At 51.5% G+C, this 9576-nt stretch overlaps 1 protein-coding gene across 1 annotated transcript in view; it reads right to left on the bottom strand.

Annotated features, from left to right (window-relative positions):
• TNFRSF8 (TNF receptor superfamily member 8) overlaps window positions 1–4931 on the bottom strand; it is a 57132-nt gene extending 52201 nt beyond the window's left edge. The window contains exon 1 of the mRNA XM_008073458.1: window positions 4850–4931. The gene's annotated coding sequence lies outside the window, so the exon portion shown is untranslated. The remainder of the gene's footprint in view (window positions 1–4849) is intronic.
• Window positions 4932–9576: the final 4645 nt, after the last annotated feature.

The following is a 9576-nucleotide window of genomic DNA, read 5'->3' as shown; positions in this document are numbered from 1 at the left end:
GCAGATGGGTGGATGGCTGGACGGAGGGCTTGGTGAGTGGGATATGAATGGGTGGATGCATGGATGGATAGACGGGTACATGGATGGATGAAGGGGTGGGGTGGGTGGATGGGTGGATGGATGGATGGATGCATGGATGGGTGGGACAGATAGGTGGGTGGATGAATAGATGGATATGTGAATGGATGAATGAGTGGGTAAGTAGGTGAGTAGATAGATGGATGGGTGGAGTGTAGACAGATGGATAGGTAGATGCAGACCAGCCATCCAGGGGCTCTTTCTCACTTGGAGCCCCCACGCCTTCTCCTCTGAGCCCTATCTTAACGCGGCTCCCTCTGAACACATCTAAGTATGTCACTTCCTCTACTGGTGGGAGGTGTCAGGATCCAGGATCTTGTCCTCCTCACCCCATGGAACTCTGTCTACAGTAGGGACTCGGTAAATAAATGCTTGCTGCGCTGGGCCAGTCCTAATCCTTCTACCACCTTCCGTCTCCTCGTTCCCACCCCTACACACTTTCTCCTACACAAAAGAACCCCGGTGAATTTTTCAGGTTGAAATAAAGACAAGAGTGGAATGAACCCGGGGAGGGAGTGGGCAGGAGAGAGAGACTGGCCTGGCTTCAGCAGAGGGAGATGCTGAGGGACAATGGCAGCTTGGACCCCTGAGGCAGGAACTGGGCTGTTACAGAAAAGTGTATGCTGGGGCAACTCAGCCACATCCATTCGTTGCTTGATTCATTCAAAAATGTAGCGGGAATCTACTATGCGCCAAGCCCTGTGCTAGGAGCTGGGGGCCCTGCAGGAAGGGAGATAACAGACAAGTCATGACAAGCGCCATGAGGCTTAGAGCAGTGAATCCATGGGAAGTACCAGGAGCCCAGGGCAAAGAAGTCAAGCCTGAGGGATTCAGAGCAGGGAGCCAAGAATAGCGAGGAGGCAGAGGGGGCTGGGGGCGCTGTGCAGGGGCTTTGCTGGGACAAAGTGCCAGACGGCAAAGGGGAACCCAGCACACTCAGCCGAAGCCTGGAGTATGAGAGGGATGGCGGGGTGGGAGGGGCCAGCAGGGGCAGCCATTACACCAGGCAGGTGGGCCCATGTGACAAGCTGGACTTTACCCAAGGGCAGCAGGAGCTAGGGGCCCGCAATGCCCTCCTCTTCCCCGTTCCTGCTCCCAGCCCTTGGAGAAACCCTCGGCTCCTGGGACAATATGGAGCACACCCATCCGGCCCCAGATAAGCCACATTCTCTGTCTAACACTCAGCCTGACCTCACATCTTCCCCCTCAACCTGGACAGGCCTCAGTCCCCTGCAGGGGAGACCCCTTCCTGTGGGGAGCAAGTCCAGACACAAAGGGAGGGTGATCCAGAAAGGTGTGGACCGGGAAGGGGCCTGCACTAATAAGCACTTCTGCCTCCCAAATGCAAGGCACTAGGCATCAGTTTTAAACAAGGCTGGAGAGCTCAGAAGTCTGCATTAGATGCCATGGTCAAGGCCTGGCTGAGTCACTGACTAGCATGTGACCTTAGCAAATCTCTACAGCCCTCCATGTCCAAGTTTCCTCTCTGGGTTTCCTAGCAGAATTGAAGAGGCCGATGTAGGTAAAGGGCTCAGCACAGTGGCTGGCACACAGTATGCTCCATCAGTGTGAATCGTGGTCATTGTTAGGAGGCAGTGAGTAAGCTCCCCGTCACCAAGAGTATGCAAGCAGAGGACTGGGGACCGGCTGTCAGGCCTGGGTGCAAGGAGAGATTTGATGATGTCTACATTTCTCAATCTCAAAGGTCTCTCAGCTTCCTTCCTCCACCACCCCGCCCACGTGTAAACCCTGCTACCCAGCTGAGCACTAACAGCAAAAGGCGGGCAAAAATGTCAGAAATTTCCCCCCAGAGATTGAAGGAGGGGTTTTTGTGGGTTTTTCAGGTTTCCTATCTGCCTTGCCCAGAAGCCAAGGTCAATAAAACTCCAACAAAATGCCCCACCCACCACACCAGCATGGGGCGCTCAGCCACCCCTAGCACTGGGCCTTGGAGGGGGGAAGGGGGGGAAGGGAGCCCCCTTTTTCTAAGCCACAGCTTCTAAGTAGAAGGAGGCTAGAACCCAGGATGTCGCTCTCTCTCTACCCTCTCTGCATCTCGGGCCCACCTGAGGTCAAAGGGGCCAGAGTAGGATGGGAAGAAAGTGATTGTCTTTCTCCCCTGTGGGTCCCAAGGGAACTTACAGAGCACTCCAGAGAGACAAAACCCCAGCAAGTGGATGCCGGGAGAAGCTGTGTGGGAACCACCACCCGGCACCAGCTGGAGGGAAGGCCTCTTGGAGGAAGGGGTGCTGGGACTACAGCAGGCAGAAACCTGGGAAACCTGGGAATCCCAGGTGGGGACAGGTATGTCCAAAGGCCAGAAACAGGAAGGCATCCAGTAGTTCCTACAGAGAGGCCAAGGAAGAAAACACTGGAAAGGTGACCTCACTATAAGAACGAACCATACACATTTGCTGGGTGGATGAGTGGGCAGGTGGATGGGTGGGTGGGTGGGTGGTTTGACGGATGGAGGAGCAGATGAAAGGGGACTGGAGAGTGGGTAGATGGATAGAGGATGGATGGGAAGATAATGGGAGAAAGACGGGAAGAGGACAGTGCTGTGAACTGAACTGTGTCTCCCCAAAGTTCATGTTGAAACACTAACCCCCAATGTGACTGTATTTAGAGATAGGACTTTTAGGAGGTAATTAAGGTTAAATGAGGTCATAAGGGTGGGATCCTAACCCAATAGGATTGGTGGCTTTATACGAAGAGGGGGAGAAAGGAGGAGAGACAGAGAGAGGGAAAGCAGGGAGGGGAGGGAGGGAGGGAGAGAAAAAGAAGAGGAAAGGGAGAGAGAGACAGAAGAGGGAAGGGAGGGGGAAAGGGAGAGAGAGAGAGAGAGAGAGAGAGCACTCCCTCTCCCTATGATCCTACGATGAGTTGATCATCTGTAAGCCAGGAAGAGCGCCCTCACCAGAAACCAAACCCTACCAAAACCTTGATCTTGGACCTTCCAGGTTTCAGAACTGTAAGGAAATAAATGTCTACTATTCAGGCCATCTTGTCTTATCTCATGTCCCATCTCTCATGCCTCCTCTAGGGCACTGGATGCCCCTCAGGACTTTCAAGTGTAACCACTGGGGCGGAAATGCCTCATGAGCCTGTTCCACTTGGGCCTGAGCTCCTCTGCAAAACAGGAAGAATGTTCCTCATCCCCGTGCCAGAAGGATTTCCTGGTCATCTACTGGGAGCCCATCACTGCACTGGGGTGGGTGAGCATTGCAGGAGCAATGGACCCATTGGTCCCTGAGAAATCTATAGGCCAGGTCACCCTGGGGCAAATGCATGCTCTGGGCTGGAGCAGACAAGAACTACAAGGGGTTTCCAGGTCCCAGAAATAAGGGGCTGTCTGGAGATATGCTAGCCCAGACTCGGAGGGTCACTGAGCCCTGGGGTCCAGCCCTGGCCAGTACTGCCATCTCTCAGCTCTGTGATCCTGGGCAAGTCACTTAACCTCGCTGAGTCCCAATAGCCCCATCTGCAAAATGGGTATAATAAAGGATAATTTTATTATACCCATTTATTATACAATTTATTATGTTAGCACAATGACCAGTAATCTCAGAACTTTGGGGATCTGAGGCAGGAACATTGCTTGAGGCTAAACATTCCAGGCCAGCCTGGGCAACAGAGCAAGACCCTCTCTCTACAAAAGACTCAAAAATTTAACCCTCTCTCTACAAAAGAATCAAAAACTTAGCATGCCTGAAGTCCCCACTACTTGGGGGAGGATTGCCTGGGAGGATGGCTTGGGACCAGGAGTCTGAGGCTGCAGTAAGCTATGATCTCACCACTGCACTCCAGTCTGGGTGACAGAGTGAGCTCCTGTCCCTAAAAATAAAATTAGATAAATAAATACAATAAAAAATAAATAAAGGATTATTGTGGGCACTTAATGAGATGGAGACAGGTAATGGTCTCAGACTGACAGTGAGTGTTCAGTGAGGGATGGTTGTAAGTTAAAAGTAAAACTCGCTGGGCTCGGTGGCTCAGCCTGTAATCCCGCGCCTTTGGGAGGCTGAGGTGAGTGGATTGCCTAAGCCCACGGGTTCGAGACCCGCCTGGGCAACTTGGCGAGACCTCATCTCTACAATAAATCAAAAAGTAGCCGGGCATGGTAGTGCGAGCCTGTAGTTCCAACTACTTGGAAGGCTGAGGCTGAAGGATCGCCGGAGCCCAGCAGGTCGAGGCTGCAGTGGCTGGGAGCAGCCACTGCACTCTGGTCTGGGTGACAGAGTGAGACTTCGACTCAAATAAATAAATAAATAAATAAATAAAATAAATAAAACTCACAGAGATGAACTTTCTTCTTTACAACAGCAGCAAACATGGTCCCTTGACCCTCCCAGCCCTGACATCCTCCCGAGAGAGTCCCGGGATTCTGGGACATTAGGGTAGCCTTCAGAAACCTGGAGCTGCCGGGCTCGGTGGCTCAGCCTGTAATTCCGCGCCTTTGGGATGCTGAGGTGAGTGGATTGCCTGAGCCCGCGGGTTCGAGACCCACCTAGGCAGCGAGACCTCATCTCTACAATAAATCAAAAAATCAGCCGGGCGTGGTAGCGCATGCCTGTAATTCCGGCTACTCGGAAGGCTGAGGCGGAAGGAACACCAGAGCCCAGCAGGTCGAGGCTGCGGTGGCTGGGAGCGACCACTGCACTCCAGTCTGGGCGACAGAGTGCGACTCCAACTCAAAAAAAAAAAGAAGCCTGGAGCCAATGATGACAATGACTGTCGACTCCCTCCCCAGCCCCACCCCGTGTCCACTCACCCGAGGGGCAGCGGTAACAGCATTTCCCAGAGGCCTTGTCGAAGTAGCGGCTGGGATCTCCAGCACAGGCATCCTTGAAGGGTCGATCCTGGAGGGTCAGACAGGTTGGTGAGGTAGACAGATCCCAGACACCCACCCGCCCTCTGGCCCCACCAGTCCTCAGAGCCCTGGTGTCCACTCGATGTCAGGACCAGGCCAGAGCCTCACCTTGAGTTGGAGGAGATAAATCAGGACGACAGCTCCTGAATGGCGTCTCCCTCAAACTCACACTGCCTTTGGGTTTCTAGGGCAGGGGGAGTGGCCACTTCAGCTCAGGCCAGAGCCCCTGCATCTCCCAGGCTCTCTCACCTCTCACTCAACCCATTGGCAGACCCTCTTGGCCGTGCTTGGACCATTTTCCCCGCCACCTCCCCGGGCCTGTTCACCATCGCATCACACTTGGGTAACACAGCTGTCTCCTACCTGGTCTCTGGGACAGACCCAGAATACAAATTTCAGGTAAGCTTGTTTGTCGAAGTCTAACACATCCATACAGAAAAGTGCACAGATCTCAAGGGTGCCACCCGCTATCTCCACAGGGCGAACACACTGTACACCCAGGACCCAGACCAACAAGAGGACCTCGTCAGCCCCCAACCCCTTCCTCCTGCCCCTTCCCTCACACTGACCCCCAAGGGCACCCACCTAGCTGCCTTCTATCCCACCAATGAGTGTTGTCTGTTTGTGAACTTTCCATAGGTAGAATTGCACTGTCAATTCCCCGACAGCTGACTTCTCTAACTGAGCGTTCAGCTGTGAGAATCATTCATTGGTGCAATCAGCAGTTGTTCACCCATGGGCTCCTCCACGGTCATTGCATTGCAGTATTGCATCACATGAATACCCACAAAGTGTCTATCTGTTCTACTCTTGATAGACATTGGGTTGTTTCCACTTTTTGATTATCATGAGAACACAACTAGGAACAGTCCCGTATATTTTGGTGCCCCAATGTATACTCTGCTGGAACTGCTGGGTCATAAAGAATGTGTATGTTCAGTTTCGATGGACTCTTCATCCAGAAGTAGTTGTACACCAGCCGGACACAATGCTCACAGCTGCAATCCCAGCACTTTGGGAGATCGAGGCAGGAGAATAGCTTGAGCCCAGAAGTTCAAGATCAGCCTGGACAGCATAGTGAGATCCCATCTCTACAAAAATTTTTAAAAATTAGCTGGGTGTAGTGGTGCACACCTGTAGTCCCAGGTTACTCAGGAGGTTGAGGCAGGAGGATCGCCTGAGTCCAGGAGTTGGAGGCTGCAGTAAGTGAGGATCGTGCCACTGCACTCTGGTCTGGCTAACAGAGTAAGACCCTGACTCAAAAATAAAAAATAAAGTAGATGTAGCAATGGGCACTTCACTATAGGGCATGAGAGTTTTAATTGCTCCATATCCTTGATCGCACTTGGTGTTGTCTGCTTCTAACACTTTAACCATTTTGATGGTTTGTAGTGATATCTCACAGGGCTTTAAATTTGCATTTCTCTAATGAGTAATGTTGTTGAGCACCTTTTCCCATGTGTATCAGCATAGGAAAAGAACACCATGCAGGTATTCTTTCCTGTAGGTGCCTGTTCAGGTCTTGTGCCCATTTTTGGATTGTCTGGCTTTTCTTACTGAGGTGTGGGAATTCTTTTTTTCCAGAGACTTGTCCTTAGTTGAATACATGTACTGCAAGTATCCTATCCTCTAGCTGCCTTTTCACTTTCTTAACAGAGTCTTTTGATGAACAGACATTCTCAGGTTTATTTTTTGGTTTTGTTTTTTTGTTTTGAGTCAGAGTCTCACTCTGTCGTCCAGGCTAGAGTGCAGTGGCACACTCATGGCCACCGCAGCCTCGACCTACCAGGCTCAGGTGATACTTCCGTCTCAGCCCTTTCAAGTAGCCAGAACCACAGGCGTGTGCCACCATACCCAACTAATTTTTTGACTTATTGTAGAGACAAGGTCTTGCTATGTTGCTCAGGCTGATCTCGAACCCCTGAGCTCAGGCAATCCTCTCGCCCCCACCTCCCAAAGTGCTGGGATTACAGGCTCGAGCCACTGCGTCCAGCTCATTCTCAGTTTTAATAAAGTAAAATTTCTCAATCTTTACTTTTATGCTTAATGCCCTTTTATGTCCTGTTTAAGAAATAGGCTAGGCATGGTGGCTCACTCCTGTAATCCCAGCACATTGGGAGGCCGAGGTGGGAGAATCATTTGAGTCCAGGAGTTCAATACCAGCCTGGGCAATGTAGTGAGACCTCGTTTCTACAAAAAAGTCTTTTCAAAAAAGTTAAAAAATTAGCTAGGCATGGTGGCATTCACCTGTACTCTCACCTACTCAGGAGGCTAAGGTAGGAAGATCACTTGAGCCCAGGAGTTGGAGGCTGCAATGAGCCCAGACTGTGCCACTGCACTCTAGCCTGGGTAACAGAGTGAGACCCTGACTCGGAAATAAAAATGAAAAAAGAAATATTTGCCCAATGTCATTTAGATATCCTTCTACATTAACTTCTAGACAATACTGTCTAACCTTTCATACTTAGGTTCCATTCTCTCATGCCTGGTGGGAAGTAGGGGACAAAGCTCACTCTTTTCAGGAATGAGTTTTAAACAAGCCCTCCCATGTTTTTAAGGTTCTTTGAAAGTTAAGCCCCACTGTCAGAAGGGGCTCAAGAGAGAAACTTCTCTGTTGAGATCCCGGGGAAGGAATTTTGTCCTTCCCGATAGAATGGCAGGGAACACCAAAGCGAGTTTCTGGGGGACCCACGATAGGGAACTCCTGGAAGAGAGGGAAGGAGGCATCCGGGGACAGACAGAAGGAGGAAGGAGGGAGGTGTTCCACCTTCCTGTCCTCAGCATCCAAGACGGTGCCTGGCAGAAAGGAGGGGGTGCTCGTGGAATGTGGGGTTCTCCTGGTTTGGGGAAGGAAGGTGGACACCATTTTCCCTGGCTGGCCTAAGGGCTGCCTGGCTCTCCATTCCCAGGAACAGTGAAAACAAACAGATGATGCTTCTGGTATATTCCAAGAGCAGCAAGGAGGCCAGCGTAGCTGGAAGGCAAATAAGCATGGTGTTGGTGACATCATTATTCCCCCGCACCTCAACATGTCTGAAACACATCGCCATGTCAATTTGAAATAATCAGTGTCACCTGACATTGCCATGGTAGCCCCATGGTGCTTCTGCAATCTCCCTTCTCGTTGAACACAGAGCCCAGGGCCTCGAGGACACCCTCCTCCCTCCAGCAGAGTCCCCTTCCTCCCTGATCGCCAGTGGGCAGAGAGCTGCCAGGACACTGGAAGTTCCCCGATGCACAGTGTCTCATGGGGTGAGCTCAGAGGCCTGCGGTGGGGGCCGGCCGGGGGTGTGAGGGCTCAGCCCTGCTCGGCCTCCTGAGTGCGGGGAAAATTCTGGCTCCTAGCTCTGGGTTTTCCCCTGTGGCCTGCCTGCTCATCTCGGTGACAGCTATGGAGTCTAAGGGGACTGTGGCCCCTGGCCCTGCTCACTCTGCTGGGCCTAGGGGACAGCTGAGGGGATCCTGATTGCGCACTCTCATCTCCTGCCACCACACTCTGGGCCAGTGGAGGGGTGGGGGCAGAGAACGGGGACTCCATGGTGTTACATTTGGCCTGGGCTGCCTGCTTTCACACAATTCCTTTTTTGCCCCCCAGCTCTTTGGGGCTGCACCTCATGTTACAGATGAGGAAACTGCAGCCCAGAGAGGTGCAGCCACCTGCCCAAGATCACACAGCAACTAAGTGCAGAGAGGAGATCTGAGTCTCTTGGTGCCCCTAATTCACATCCACTCTCTGGGTCACAGGTTGCCTATCTATTTTACTGTTGTTGTTTTTGAGTGGGAGTCTTACTGTCGCCCAGGCTGGAGTACAGTGGCACGCTCCTGGTCACCCCAGCATGAACCTGCTGGACTCTGGCGATCCTTCTGCCTCAGCCTTCCAAGTAGCCGGATCTACAGGCGTGCGCTACCACACCCAGCTAAGTTTTGATTTATTGTAGAGACGAGGTCTTGTCAAGTTGCCCGGGCTGGTCTTGAACCCGCGGGCTCAGGCAATCCACTCGCCTTAGCCTCCCATAATGCTGGGATTACAGGCTGAGCCACTGAGGCAGATCAACAGGTGGTCTATCTTTAAAATTAAAAAGCTGGCCAGGTTGGGCTCAAAATAAATAAATAGGAGCTTAGGAATGTTCCAGAATAAAGGAGATGGAGAGAAAAGACAATTGATATAATGCCCGGGTTGGATCCTAAATCGAGCAGGGAAAGGATCCCTATAATGGACAGTATTGAGATAGTCAGTGAAATCTGAACATGGACTTTATATTGACTGGGTTGTATTGATGTTGAATGTCTGATTTTGATAACTTTTTATGTCAGAGATGTCCTTGTAAAATAAACACATGGAAATATTTAGGAGTGAAGCGTCAAAGTGTCAGCAACTAACCTGCAAATGACTCAATAAAAGAAAATAGTAATAATAATAACAGCACCTCAAAGACACCAAACAACTGAAGTGGCGGCGCTTTTCTTTTTCTTTTCTTTTTTTTTTTTTTTTGAGTTGGAGTCTCACTCGGTCGCCCAGACTGGAGTGTGGTGGCCGCTCCCGGCCACCGCAGCCTCAACCTGCTGGGCTCTGGCGATCCTTCCGTCTCAGCCTTCCAAGTAGCCGGAATTACAGGCATGCGCTACCA

The sequence above is a fragment of the Carlito syrichta genome, unplaced genomic scaffold, assembly GCF_000164805.1.
Source record: "Carlito syrichta isolate Samal-C Ts95f unplaced genomic scaffold, Tarsius_syrichta-2.0.1 Scaffold315850, whole genome shotgun sequence".
Lineage (NCBI taxonomy): Eukaryota > Metazoa > Chordata > Mammalia > Primates > Tarsiidae > Carlito > Carlito syrichta.
This window is presented reverse-complemented; position numbering and strand designations above follow the sequence as displayed.